This window comes from Halichoeres trimaculatus, unplaced genomic scaffold, assembly GCF_033239565.1.
Source record: "Halichoeres trimaculatus isolate MK-OKI-2021-1 unplaced genomic scaffold, fHalTri1.1 fHalTri1_scaffold_6, whole genome shotgun sequence".
NCBI classification, from domain to species: Eukaryota; Metazoa; Chordata; class Actinopteri; order Labriformes; family Labridae; genus Halichoeres; species Halichoeres trimaculatus.
In genome coordinates this window covers 34,506,275-34,522,072 of record NW_027437184.1, presented here as the reverse complement: position 1 = coordinate 34,522,072, position 15,798 = coordinate 34,506,275, and the positions used below count along the sequence as shown (strand labels likewise).

Genomic DNA, 15,798 nt, shown 5'->3' with positions numbered 1-15,798 from the left:
CATTTAATGTTAAGGGCTCAAATTGATGGATGCTGAGATGATCTTTCTTTAGATATTCTCAGTGGCTACCCAACAAGAAGAGAGGTAAATGAAACTCTGAGTGACTCACCATGGCAACTGACTCTTTGAAGCTTACCTGCCCCCTACCAGGTTTTCTAGAAGAAACCCTGAGTTAAGCCTGCCTCTTCCCTTCAGCCTTGTGCAAGTTATGGCTTACCCATTTGAAAGGAATCTAATCGACATCGAGGCACAATTAATTTGCGCTGCCTTGCGCGGAGAGAGGCTCTTCAAACTTGGATCAACAACATTCTTGGTAGCTTTTTATATGACATACTAATAATATCTATCTAATAGTATAATAATTCATTTTATTTATACACCCATTTTAAAAACACTCAGACGCTTTACATATAGAGCATAGATTATCTTGAAACTTCTATTGATGTAAGATATGAGTACTGAGTATTTACAAATGCAGGCGCAGGTTGACCGGAGGTGGCAGGAGGCTCAGCCAGAGTCAGAACACCATCTACAACTGTACAGGGTGGGGGGTAGTGAGGAGTAAGTCACATCCTATCCTCAGGTAATTTTGAATCTATTCATCTAATCACTTACTCCACCATGGATATGGTTTGATATATAAATGTAGGAAGTGAGAGAAATCAAATGCAATGAAAACTTACATTTCACATAGAGACATTCATTTTCCTGTGAGGACGTGTTTGATGAACTTGTCCCCCCAGGGATGCCATCAGCAATGGGCAGCCCAGACGTCTGGCTCAGGGCCAGCTCCTCTGCCTCAGTCAGAGGTGCGGGGGGTGGCCCTCCTCCCGTTTATGGGCCTCTGCCCTCTTTCTATTGGCTGGGCACAACTCAGATGTTAACAAAAATCAAATATGAATAAAACTTGGGAAGCGCACAATTATTGCAAAGTAAACGTGCCCCACCTGTCTGGATTAAATTCTTATATTTCATATTTAGTTGCTTCCATGTTCTTCTCACACCTGTGGTATTGCACCTATATGAAAGGAAGTATAATTCACAACCACTTTCCAGCAAGTGTGCTGCAATTTGCATTTCAATCTTAAAAAAACGGATGAGTGCATTCTGCCATACGCGTTCACTCCGTCAGCAATTTTCCCCCATGCAGCTTCTCTTTCCTTTGCTGCCACTTGCTGTTACTCTTTTTCATGAAAACAGATTTGTAATCATCATATGAAGTCATTAAAACCTCTAATTCAATAGGCGTAAAGTACGCTGCGCAAGTTTTCTTGTCCATGCTTACGGTGGATCAATGTATCAGTGCTCCATTGATGGTGGCTTTTTGTACTGGTTGTGCACGCGCTTAACTCAAGGTGAACCCACTCAGAGTTGATTGACCTAATTCATATCAGCTATTCTGGAACCGGAAACTCAGAATTTCCCATCTTAGAGTGAATCAACCTCGAGCTCACGATTAGACTCAGGGTTTGCTAAACCATCTACCTGGAATACCCCCCAGGAGAACCAAACCAAACAGGGAAACTCAGACAGATACTAGATACATTACACAGAAACACTAAGAATAATTCCCAAAAGACTCACAAGACAAGAACCAAATCAAAAGCACGAACTAATGACAAAAACAAGAGACACTGAACATACAAGAAGAATAACTAAGATTAACACAGAGACACTGGACAAGAAGCTGGATTAAGTCATCCAGGATAACTCTGCGACACCTCGCTGAACTTCACCGGATCTCCATTATACAGATCTGCTGTACTACGAAGCTCGTTATCAACTTGATCAGTGAATCTGGCTGGGATCTGTACGCGCCCACATAAAATGGGCGTGGTTAGCGGACCCGGAGCATTTTCAATAGACAATGGAAAAGAGAGCAGCCTACTTTACAGCGGAGGAGCAGCAAATAATCCTGAAAAAGTACAAGGAGTACCGCAATATAATCCAGGCCAAGAGCAACAAGATGTAGTGAGAAGCCAGAGGGATTGCTGGCAAAAAATCACCGACTCTGTGAATGAGTAAATTTCCAAAATGCTGATATTAATAGACCTATCTCATCATGTGACGACACGGGCAGTTAGATTCTAATTCATTCATGTTGTCAGTCAGTGTGTGTGTGATCAGCATCATATCCGACCTCATATTTAGAAAGAGTCCACTTTCCTACAAATCCCAAGGAAAACGCTCATTATAGGCAGTTTGTATTGCAGATGCAATAGCAGTGAGGAAAAAAGGACATGGTAGCAAATAAAAAATAAATATAAAAGCATCCTTCAAAGTGGTCAGTATGAAAGATTCCATTTGCACACATTTCTACTTTTCCCTCTGTCACACCCCGTGAGCTCTTATCCTGGAACTTAACCTGCTCCGGACCAGAGGCCTATATCACGAAGCAGGATAAGTGTCTTAGCGAGATAACTTCAGGGTTAACTCTCGATTACCGATAGCACGAAGCCGGTTCCTTTTTTATCAGAGTAGATCACCATGGTGACCTATTCTGAACGGCTATCCTGCTCTGGAGCAGGATAAGTTGGAGGTTGAATACGATCCTATACAAAAGCCCCTCCAACTGGCCAATCGGCTTTTTCTCTCAAACCCGGTGAACAGAGGCACTATTGTGCATCGCCCTGCGATTCTTTGCCACGGGCAGCTACATGTACTCTGTCGGGGATGAGGAGCGGCTGAGCAAGTTTACGGCATCCCGTGTTGGCTGCTGCCCTCACGTAATTTAGGGATGAATTCATAGCGTTCCCAGGATGAATGAGAAGGAGGTTGAGCCAGTTACCTGTGATAGGAGCTGATTCTGAACAAAAGATGAAGGAATTCTAGCGCAGATTTAGGCTGTGTTCGAAATGGCGGACTACTCCTACTACTCATACTAACCCCGCCCCCATACTGAGTATGCAGTGCGTTTACACTGTACAGTATGCAAATTTTGTGTATGCGAGAAATGCCCGGATGTATACTCAATCGGCTTCGATTTGTGAGTACGGAGCGAAGCTTGCTTGACGTACTGCTTCTGCCCCACAATGCATTGCGCACTTCTGACGTAGGAAGACGAAGCAAAATGGAGACAGCCGGCAGCAGCTTCCAGCGCCAGCCATAGAGCGCTTACAAATGTAAGTGTATTTAACTTGTTATATATTTTTAGAATATCTGACGGAGTTTAGCACTTTAATCTAGTCACATGCCATGTCCAGTTTTGTATTGACGTTTGAGTTTATGCGCTGCTCGACGACTAGTCAGCCTACCAACTGGTTAGCACATTAGCTTAAGCCGTCGCCGCAACTAAACTGTAATGTGAAGCCTTGATGTCGCAGTATAAATACAGCTGTGTGGGCCGTGTTTTCCTTCAGGGACAGATGAGGACACCGAACGGCTGATCCGGTGGCGTGGACAGAATGAGTCCCTTTTCGCGGGCAAAAGGAATGCCGCCATAAAGGGTTTTGAGTAAGAAATTTGTGTTCATGTACCTTTGCACCGTGGATTTATTTATCGTAAATTCACGCTTGAATGGGAGCCGGCCGAAACACAAACGTTGGCTAGGTCGGCCTCTAGCTTTCTTGTAATCAGAGCAGCATTCTGTGAGCCGTAAATGCCCCCTACCACTCGACCAAACATAATACCGTTATATATTACTCTCATTCAGAATAAGTTGTTGCTATGGGTTGACTACAAGATGGGAAAAAAGCTACTGCCTAATGCAGAAATAATATGACTATGGAGAACTTAATGACACAATGTGGTAGCTCTGTATGTAAATGGTAAATGTGAACATTGTTCTGACAGTGGCTTGTAGGCATTCGCCACGTTCATATGCCCTTTTGATTGTTCCTTGTGTGTGATCCTTGTTTAGAACTTTCATCAAGGAGCATGGGCTGGAGGGCCAGGTGGAGCCAGGCTTAGTCAAAAAGAAATGGGAAAACCTGAAACAGAAATATAAGGTAGGTGGAGGTATGACAAACACTTCAGTATTTAGGTTTCACATCAGTGCAGTGAATGCTTATTTTTTTAGGTTTTACTATATCCTACATAATCTGGCTTTGCCAGAGTCAAACAGTCAGTGTGAAAGGCACCAATGTTATCAGGTTATCTTTGTGTGTGTGTCACTTGCCAGGAGCTCAAAGCACCACCAACAGGGGTCAGCACAGAAGGAGGGGAGGCCACTGCTGCAAACTGGAAATGGTTTAATGTCATGGATGAGGTGATGAGGGATCGTCCCACCATTTCACCACTCAACCTCATCTCCTCGTCCATGACACCAGCAGCAGTGGCCTCTCCTCCAAATCCAGATCCTGAGTGTCCTCCTGTAAGAGGGAGGAGGACAAAGGAACCAGGGAGCAAGGAGTGGTTCCAGGAATGGGTGAAAGATGTTGAGGAGAGGGAGGATGAAAGACTGCAGCAGATGGAAGAACGGGCACTTCGGGCAGAGGAGAGGGAGAGGCAGGAAAAGAGAGAGATGGAAGAAAGATGGGCAAGAAGAGAGCGAGAGTGGAGAGAAGAAGAAAGAAGGAACACAGACAGAAGAGAGCGGGAGTGGAGAGAGTGGATGGATAGAAGAGCAGTGGAAGAAAGGAGAGAGAGAGAGGAAAGAGAGGGAGAGTAGAGCGAGAGAAGAAAGGTGGATGGAGCTTATTGAGAGGCTGGCTAATAATAAATAATTAGTTCATTTGATTTAAAGTTTCATGTTGAAAAATTGTTCTTTGTGTTATGTCCTGATCACCTGTTCTCTACCTCTTTCTAATGTTTTAGTTTGTTGTTTAATGGTTTTGTTGTAGTTATAAAATAAAATATTCTTCTTCTTCTGTGAGTAATGTAAACATACTTGCACAGTACATAAAGGAACAAAGGTAGTTATTTCAAAGCAGTTATGTAATCGCCCACTTACTAGTGAGTAGTGTAAACATGCAAGAAATAGCTCCACATCCATCTTAACACATGGGACAGAGCACTTTATACAGCTACTATAAATAGATAGATAGATAGATAGATAGATAGATAGATAGATAGATAGATAGATAGATAGATAGATTTAACTATATACAACTACAATATAATGAACAACAACATTAACTATTTACAATGACTATTACTATAAAACTCAGTAATAATCATGCTCTCTCAGCGCAGGGATCTGCTCCTCAGGAACTGATATTGCTGCTGCCATCCGATCCCTGAGGGTGTCACCAGTCTGTTGGGCCAGGTCATGAGCTGCTGCCACACAGTTATCATCCCCATCAACCTCTTCACCATCCTCTGGCTCGAAAATGTCTCCGTGCCCGAGGCAGAGGTTGTGGAGGAAAAGGCAGTCCACAATGACCTCTGAAACAAAGGTAACCTTCACCTCCAGAGCCTTGAGAAATATGAAGCGCCACCTGGTTTTCAGTACTCCAAATGCCCTCTCTACCACACTTCTAGCTCGAGAATGCCTGGCATTGAACCGCTCCTGGGTGGGATCCCTCGAAGGCTCCCTGAATGGGGTGATGATGGTGAGTGGTTCAGAAAAGGTAGGGATGACCTCCATCCCCTAACAGGCACCATCCTGGAGGAGGGTACAGCTGGTGCACGTACACGGGGCTGCACCTGAGGACCCAGGAATCGTGCACGGAGCCAGGGAAACCGACGTGCACATCCAGGAAGCGTCCTTTGTGGTCCACAATGGCCTGAAACTGGACAGAGTGGAACAGTTTTCTATTTAAAAAGTCTGTTCCAAACTGTCCAGGAGGCACAATGCGGACGTGACATCCGTCAATGCTTCCTGCCACTTTGCAGAAAGCTGGGTGACCAGCCAACTGCTGGAACCCAGCCCCAATTTCCTCCAGCTCATCCCTGTTGGGCAAACGGATGAATCTGCGGAAAACTTGCTGGATGACGCTGCTGACCCGATGAACCATATCGTGGCACGTGGTACAAGGGATGTCGAAGGCCTCTGACACTACCCGATAAGACGTGCCACAGGCCAGCCAGTAGACAAAAACAAGCACCTCAAGTGCTTTCCCCCATCCATGGTAATGGTCCCCTTGGAGAAGGTGGACAAGGTGCTCCAGGGAGGGCCTGGTCAGCCTGAAGTCCTTCTGCAGGTCACCCCCCTCAAAGTAGAGGCGTAGCAGAGGGACATGATAATTAATCTGGCAATATGGCCCTCTTTCCCGACGCTGAAAAGAAATGGATGGCCTGTGATTGCAATTATGATATATTTATGTAAATAGAGATAGATGTATAGCCAGTATAAATTACAGAATGTTTTATAATATTTTTAAAGTTTTACCATATTTATTTGTATTATAAATTAGGATTGTAGGTAATGTTTTTAACTATTTTAATGAATTGACTTTTATTTTTCTATTAAAGATGTATTTATTATGACAAGTTTGAGCATCTTCTCATCTCTGAATGCATCATCAAAGTGGTCAGTCATATTAAGCACGGACCTCATTAATAAAATGTATTATTGGTTGAGAGCACATGGTTCAGAATATACAAATGAGGGAGTTACCAGTTGACATTGTATTTGTTTGTGACCTTTACTTATTCTTACTTGTGGTTGAAATTCCATGAGGAAGTAAATAGCTGCCCTGAAGAAAAGACGCCTCCGTCTTCTTGCAAGGCAGCGCTCCATGGTTTGCAGCCTACACCAGGCAGAATTACCTGATGGTTTTGGAAATTATCAGTGTTAATGAGAAGAATGTAGTCGGGAAATTGTGTATTTGCCAAGGAATAACCGAACAAGGTCATAATAGTTCTGCTGTGTGTTGGTCATTTTGCAGCCCAATGCTGCTCATCACTCTATACATACAGCAAGTGGTGTATAGAGTTATCACCATAAATACAGAGGTGTTTGTGTTAATTTCTTTCATCCACTGCCGCTCGGTTTGTGTCATGCAGCTATTGCTAATGAAAACACTTCGCAATAACTTGGAAACGTGAAGGGGGCTGCTGCTGCCCGGTGTTTACAGTACGTAGACGGAAACGCCCACCAAGCGGACGCTTCGGTGTCCGAAAACGGCGAGACAAATTTAAAAACAGTCGCTTTTTCAAACATCTGGGCTCATAATCGAGATGTAAATACTTACTTTCTGGCTAGAAAATATATTATAATATAATGAATTTGCGGTTTTCCCGGAATGCAGTCGTGCAGTGATTTTCCTGGCACTGCTTCCGGGCTGGCACGAAATGCATTCTGGGGTATTGAGTATGCATCTGTGTGTGAACGCTGGGGCAGCCGCAGCAAACTCAGATCATCTTTGAGTAGTCAGTATGCAGTATTTACTGATTGGGTATGTAAGTAGACAGTAGGCAGTATGCCATTTCGAACACAGCTTTAATCAATGAAATGTACACACAGCAGAACATATCACCACTTTTTTGGGAACATTTTAGGGGAAGCTGAGCTTCCCTTGTAGTCTTAGTGCAATCACCACTGCTTGAAACAGACTTATCAGACGTGATGATGTTCTTGTATTTGTTTTTTATCTACTCCCATGTTCTTCTGACTCCAGAAGGATTACATCTGGGAGAATGACATGATAATTGGAATGCACGCAGTTCATTTGCACAGTAGCATTTATTATTTTATGAGATTTAGAAGTGTGATCACTGTCATACTGAGCCACTGATTAGTAACTTAGGCATTTACACAGTCCGCTACGCGTTGCCATGCATTTTGCCTGTGGTTGGCCGCTGCTACCATGTTCCCCCTTACCAAGTCATTGCTTCTCTCTTCCTTGTACTGCTGCATTGTCAGACGCTGCTCTTCAGCGGTGACATACGGAGCTTCTTAGTCGCTCATGATTGTGATTGGTCAGCTGCCTCTGAGCCCTCCTCTTTTACGTGCGCGTTCACGGCTCTTGATAAGAAAATCCTGGGTTGAGTTACCGTGTTGATAACTCCTGATTCCCTTTGTTACGGTTACTCAATCCTGGAGAGGTGTGAGTTACCGCGGATAAGTTGATCGCGCTTCGTGATTTAGGCCTCAGGTTTGGCGTTCAGCATGAGTTTCTGCAGCAACGTGTCTGGATAAAAAGAGATCCACATTCGTAGTACGGAAAACCCGAAACTTATCCTGGAAGTTATCTCTCTAAGAGCTAATCCAGCTTTGTACTACAGGCCCCAGAATTACAAAGAAACACAAGAGGACAAAAACACAAGAAAACCTAGAAAAACACAAACCAAAAACCAAACCATGACACTTACTGAATTTCCTGAGGAAACTTTTCAACCCCTTAACTCATACCCTTAAAGGAATTCTATTGTAAATATTAACAACTCGGATTTTCTGTGCCCCTTATTTAAAAGAAATGTGTGTATCAAAATACCTTTAATATCAAAACAAAAGCAGACAACAACATGAAAATCTGAAAACACTTTATTGAAAACTTGAAAACACTTTTATCATAAATAAAACAATATCACTGGGCCAAATACTTAATATCAATCTAGCTAAAAATATAAAAAAATAAATAAAACACTCTCTTCTTTATCAAAATGGCTTTCTCTGGCCTCATGGCTCCACATCAGCCTCTGCAAAAACCATGCTCTACATGCCCTTCTTCTTGTTGGTTAAGGTCATCCCCAACCAACTCGCCACCATTACTGTCTTCCAAACAAAAACACACAAAGGCATATTGTCATGATATAATCTGACATACTCGATTATTTCACAAATCAACATGAAAACAGTCATTACAAAACAAAAGTACCCTCCAATCACTCAAAGTACAAAACATCTTGTACCTGATGTAAAAACTTAAGTTTTTATTCAATTTATTAACCTAGAACTAAATCCAATAGCCACTGAAACAATGACCATGGACCCTGCTTAAAGGTCTTCCACTTCAACCTGTAGCAAATGGCCGTCCTGTAATGTCATTGATGAACTCTCCATTTCAATGCTAATTATTTCTTGTAGAATAACTATGTAGTCTTTCTAACCTTTACATTTATAATTCTCAACCCTTTTAAAAGCAAAATTTGATGTAATCATTCAATATTAGCATTATATCATACCATAAATGATCACTATCCATGAAACTTCCCAAATACAAACTACACATATTTACCATCATACTGAGGGACCAATATTTCTTCCACACCACTACCACCATTCTGTGCTTCACAGGCTCTTCTGGCCTCTCATCGCACACATCAGCCTCTGGACCACCTCCCAACTGTCACTGTCTTCTAAACATTAACACACAAAGGCACATTGTCATGACAAATTCTGGCATACTCAACCTTTTCACATATCAACATGTGAACAATCATTTCAAAACAAAAGTACCCTCTTACCACACAATACATCTTGCATCCAAAGTGAAGCTTTAACTCTCAATTGTTACAGCCTTGGGGGGCCTTCGGGTCTGTTTCTGTCTGTTGCTCTGATTGCTGGTTCTCCTTTTTCTTCTTCTTTTGGTTTTTCGGCGGTTGGCATCCAACGTTAGAGGTGCATTATCGCCACCTACCATGCAGGAGTGTGAGCCAGAGATCCCTATTCTCAATTTAAAAAATATATATATATATATAAAAAAATCCCTTACACTAAATTCTGGTTTTTAATTCTGTTTGTTTAAAAAAATCAAACAATGCTTTATACTCTCCTTTTTCCAAACTAAATAGATTTTTAAGGTTCAACACTCTAATTCCACTTTCCTGTAGCTTCCTTAATGTAATTTCTCTTTGTTTATTGTACTTTTGACACTTACATACAACATGTTCCACTGTTTCATCCTCAACTCCACAATCACATCTCCCTGTTTGATGTTTTCCAATTAAATTCATGGTTTTGTTTACTGATTACTGGTTGCTTGTGTCTTTGTCCTTTACAGATGCTGATTAGTAACTAGGTGCACCTGGCCACTGTGCAGGTTATTAAGGACCACCTGCTTTTTTGCTTTGCTCTCGTCCTCACTCCCTGGGCCCTGTTCTACGAAGCAAGTTCAGTCTAGCGAGATAGCCTTGGAGCTACCACGCTGGACTGAGTGCGGTAGCCGGCAATCTCGCTACACGGTTTTACGACGCTGGTTATCAACCTCATAAGTGGATCCAGCAAGGCAATGAGCGCGTGCACACATATAAGGCGGAGCCCGCTGCATCTGACCAATCACGAACATGAAGCAGTCTGGAGCGTCAGAGCAGGCGGAGAGAGAAGGAGCGCATACTTCACACAGGAGGAGCAGGAGGTGATCATGAGGAAGTATGACGAGCGGAAACATGTAATTAATGTTAAAAGCAGCACCGTCGCTGCTGCTAAAGCACGGAAGGAGTGCTGGCAGAAAATTGCTGACAGTCTAAATATGTAAGTGTAGTGGTGTAGTGCAAAAAAATCTTTTGTGCCATTATCATCCTGAAATAGCACTGTTCAACATGCACTTTTACTGTAACATGCAACATATCTAATTTAGTTCTTACATTAATTTATTCATTTGTTCATTCCTATCGTGTTTACATTTTTTGTGTGATATGTAGCCCACATGAGCCCTACATGAATTCCTGTCACAATTTTAATACGGGCAATAAAATATTGTCATGGAACAGAAGTGTTGGCATTGAAGATCTTATTACGGCAATGAGAGTTCTTCATTCCCTTTAACTACCTGTAGAAAGTGTCATGTACTACCAGCCCCTCCCTGGAAAACTGGTAACTTTCATAAAGGTGATCATCTGAAAAAGACAGTGGGTCTGGCTCTGATGTCCACGGGATCCTCTAAGAACGGACAAGCCATTTTTTCGTGAGGGCTCATTGGTCAGTGGGCGGGGTTTTAATAGTCCGCGAGTTCAATCTGGAACCTAACCTGCCCCGGAGCAGGTTAGCCGTTCAGCGTACGTTGCCATGGAGACTCGCCTCGCTGAGGAGTGATCCCGTGTCGTAGAACAGGGAATCCGAAACCTATCCTCAAAGCTACCTCGCTAGGCAGTAATCCTGCTTCGTAGAACAGGGCCCTGGTGTCGACCGCAGCAGCCATTTCTCTACTCTTTATTTCTTTCTTTCTTGTTTCTGCACAGACAATGCACCACACATGAGCCAACACAGCCATACACTTGCATACAGTACTTATGCTGCCAATCACACCCCATTCATTCTCTCTTTACATTTGATTTAATAAAATAGGTGAGGTAAAACTTTACTTTGTGCGTGAGCGTCTCCCTTTTTGTTGCGGCTCTCGAGCCAGTCGTAACACAATTAATTCATAACCCTAGCAGGGAACCAATGGCCACTGTTACAATGACTAGGGACCTGCATAATACTGTTGTGCGAATCATGAACAAATCATTCAATACCCGAGAATCACTTTACTGACTCGAGAATCATGATTCTTCGCCCCAAATGACTCATTTACTGACTCAGTGCAAAGCTCACGGTAGCCCAGCCCCTCACTCACATCACGGGAAAATAGCTGGTACATAGAATGGCTCAACTCACGGGTCATTAACTCACCCACAGTACATACGGATCACTAACTCACTCACAGTATGACTCAAAGCACATACGAGTCACTCTCCACCTCGAACATACATAGCATGGCTCGACTCTTAGCACATACAGGTCGTACTTACTCACTCGCAGAATCACTCATACGAGTCACTCGCCAGCTCGAAGGCAGGACAAATTATAACAGACTGGAGAAATGTATGCTGCATTACCGTCTCAGTCCTGGAAAGGTTCGTGAGATCATTTTCCAGAATGCCAATTTGTTGTGAGGACAATTCATTTTAAAGGAGGGGTGACTTTTTGATGACTGCTGACACTTTATTTTTATTTCACTATTGTTTAAGCTATTTCTGTTTATTTTCATATTTGTCAAGAGGCTTTATTTTACTTTAGATTTATTGTACAGTCATTTTTTCTAATGTTGCACTGTTTGACCTTTGTAATTTTTCTCAGTTATATTGATCTAATTTAATGTTATTTTATTTGTGAGTTAGAAAAATAAAAGTTTCTTTAATATATGTTGATATTTCACTCTTTTTTTCACATTGGAGTGTATTAATTGTCCTTAAAAGTCATTTCACTGGTATGAATCTCTCTAAAATATAGATTTCTATGCACTTTCTGGGTAACTGACTTGAGTGACTCAAATGACTCAAAAACCCGATTCACTTGGTGAGTGACTCATTTAAACTCAATTCAGTAAAAAGAATCGAGTTTCCCATCACTACTGCGTAAGGGCCACTCAGTCCAGCCTGTAAGCCAATGGCAGTTTTGTAATGTTAGCAAATGAACAGTTCATTTGTGAAAAAATATCTTATGTACATAACAATGTAGCCTTCATTGCCCTCCATTCATCATGGTTTACAGTTTTGGGGTGAAAAATACTATAGAATCATTTCATATTACCTTTTTATCATAGCACCAACAATCATGATCCATGAAACTTCCCGGTTACACATTACAAATACTTACCATCATTCTGAAAGGCCAAGAGTGCTTCCACTACTTCCACCCTCTGCTGTGCCCGAGACAATTCAGTCCGTAGTCGCCTTACTTCTTGGTCCTGCCATCTCTCCCTGCCTCGCTCTGCTCTCCTGGCCCTCACAAAGCGTCCCACCATTTGAAGAATTTGGACGCTCCAATCACCAGCTCGATTGTACAATGAGTGGCGATTCACATTGTTATCAATTATTTGATACTGAAAGACATAACAAACAAACTCATTAATGAATATTACAAGAAACAATTTTCATCACATATCAACAAGCCTTGCAAGAGTTACATTAGAGAAACAGAAATGTGAACAATTCAGTATGTTTTACCTGCTGCCAAACTTCAGCCTTACATATTGTAAAAAAAAAAAAAAAATTACTAAACATTCTGTCAACATTCAAGTGTTTGAATTGATCCAAACAAATACAAACATTTTAAAACAATGTGTAATAAAAAAGGAAAACAACTGACCCATATTATCAGCATAGTCATTTTAGTTTCACATAACAAAACATGCACCTGCTTTGTATGCAAATAGTAACATGCTAATATAACTTAACCCATTAGCCTTTACTATGATCACCTCATTACCTCTAATACCATATGTATGCCTGTTATATTATATTTCGCATCTGCTACATATGCATAGTCTCCTTAATTCAAAGCACTGCATCTCTGATGTTACATTTGTAAAAAAAAAAAAAAAAAAAGAAAGAAAATGCAGCAGCAAACGTTATCCACAAAGACTTAAAAAACTTCATAAAAATTACTTCCTCTGGTTTGGTTTCATAAATTGAACACTGAACCAAATACATAACCCCCATACATCTCACAAATTAACTATCACATAAAATAAAACTATGCAACACCAAACTTTGTTATTACTTACACATATCAGCTCGCAGGCTGTCCGCAATGCAGCCACTTCTGCCTCGTCATACACTGGCAGTTGGGTAGGTGAGAATTGTGCTCTCTCCATTTTCTGAAAGTATATATATATATATATATATATATATATATATATATATATATATATATATATATATATATAATATATATATTATATATATATCTATCTATATATATATATATATATATATATATATATATAAAATATATATTATATATATATCTATCTATATATATATATATATATATATATATATATATATATATATATATATATATATATATATATATATATATATATATATAAAATATATATTATATATATATCTATCTATATATATATATATATATATATATATATATATATATATAAAATATATATTATATATATATCTATCTATATATATATATATATATATATATATATATATATATATATATATATATATAAAATATATATTATATATATATCTATCTATATATATATATATATATATATATATATATATATATAAAATATATATTATATATATATCTATCTATATATATATATATATATATATATATATATATATATATATATATATATATATATATATATATATATATATATATATATATAAAACCACACAAATAATTTCCCGACACTTCATAACACACATACAAAAGTAGAAAAATGTCACATTTACTAATTGGATTGCAATTAAACTCCTGTAAATACAACTTACATTCCTGTGATAAAACCTCTGTCACCTTCAATACTTGATCAATTCTATCTTCTACAACATGCTTCATTGAAATTCTCAAAATAACCTTGCCTTTTCTTGACAATATACCACAACTCCTTTGGTTATGAGGTAAGACAATAGTGGCAGTATTACATACCCACTTTGTCAGTGTTTCCCATCAACTAATTTCAAGTGTTCCCTGTTAAACATTAACTCAATACCATCTTCCATATATGAAACTAAAGGCAGGTACATCATTTAAATTCTCTACACCACAATGTGACTTTGTACATACTTTGTCACATTCACATTTGTCCTTATCCCTGCGTCACGACCCTGCTCACAAGGCCTAACAATATGAACAGTGCACCAAAGAGACAGTTTCACAAGGTTTATTTTTCTCTCAAATAAATGTAAGCTAGGATCAGAAGAAGATGCGATGTCCCGGACAGACACCCCATGACCCACGCCTTGCATCTCAGAGTCCGCGCCACACCGCCCGTGGGATGACCAGCAGGGATTAAGGATGCGTCTCAAAGCTCCAAAGTTCCATCCTTCCTTCCTCCACTTGAGTCGTTCACTTGCGTCTTAGTCCCTCCCACCAGAGATGCATGGGATAAACACGGGGAAACGAAGAGAGGAGAGAGGAATGGAGGAGATTCGATTTTAGAGCATTGGGACATCCTCTCCTCCAGAGCGTCACATGAAGCGACGTGTTTCAGTGATGACTGCATCAGCTGATCACCTCTGGATCATCTGTCAGTCAGCTCTAACAGCTGTTTGTGTGTCTGCACATGTGCGCTGTAATTACTCTGATCAAACAGAAACAGTAACAGAGCTTTGTCTGTTCCTTTAACTAGTTTAACAACACGGACAACTTCCATTATGTATACAGTCAGATTCAAACATTAACAATGACAAACACACCAAATACCTACAAATAAACCACACCATTAAAACCTTCAAATGTGACTTTCATCATTTTGCATTACTCGCACAGCCCTGCTTCGTTATAACTAAGTCAAAACATGATATTACTGTCCCTGCGTAATAACAATTGTTAATTACTAATTAATTTATTTACAGAAAAAACTTATCTTATCTTTATGCTAGGCGCTGCCCAAGTAGCTGCCTGTTGCAGCAGCTCTCTCTTCTTTGTCAGCTTCTTGTCATTTTTTTTTGTCTCTTTTTCGTCATCTTTGTATTTGGAGTGGATCATCACTTTGTATGGTTCATTTTTGGTCATGGACACCAAACTTTTTGTGGCTTCAGTGATATTTTTACTACTTTTCTCCTGTGTTTGTCTGGAGATCCTACATGTATCCATGGCTGCATTGTTTACATGTGAAATTAGCTGTTAGCAGCCTGTAGCATGTCAATGCTATCTAGTGTAAGGCTTGATGATTTCCCTCAAGGTGAAGAGGAGGAGGTGAGGACGATGTGCTGGTTCTGGGGTGTGAGCTGGGAGGTGACGACGTGGACCTGTCCTTCCATCCATCGTTGTTGGGAACGTGGGATCTAGCTCCGGGGGATGGACGAGCTAGCCGTGGATCCAGGAGACAGAGACTGAACAGACTGCTGGGGAGGCTCAGTCCTGGACCCTGTGGAGGTGGAGACTGGCTGGGCTGGAGAGTGGTGGACAAGTGGTGGACAGGATGTCGTCATCTAATTTCTTATGGACCTTTTTGCACTTTCCATACTCTTTCTTACTTTTGTTTTCGTAAATGCTGCGGTGAC

At 40.6% G+C, this 15,798-nt stretch overlaps 1 long non-coding RNA gene across 2 annotated transcripts; it reads right to left on the bottom strand.

The window, feature by feature from the left end:
• Positions 1–8,422: 8,422 nt before the first annotated feature.
• LOC141792240 (uncharacterized) lies at positions 8,423–9,811 on the bottom strand. 2 transcript variants are annotated; one of them, XR_012598362.1, is made up of 4 exons: positions 9,705–9,811; positions 9,292–9,460; positions 9,063–9,183; positions 8,423–8,599 (listed from the first exon to the last, which is right to left on the bottom strand). It is a non-coding gene; the product is annotated as an uncharacterized LOC141792240 (long non-coding RNA). The 2 variants fall into 2 exon arrangements; XR_012598361.1 differs by lacking the exon at positions 9,292–9,460.
• Positions 9,812–15,798: the final 5,987 nt, after the last annotated feature.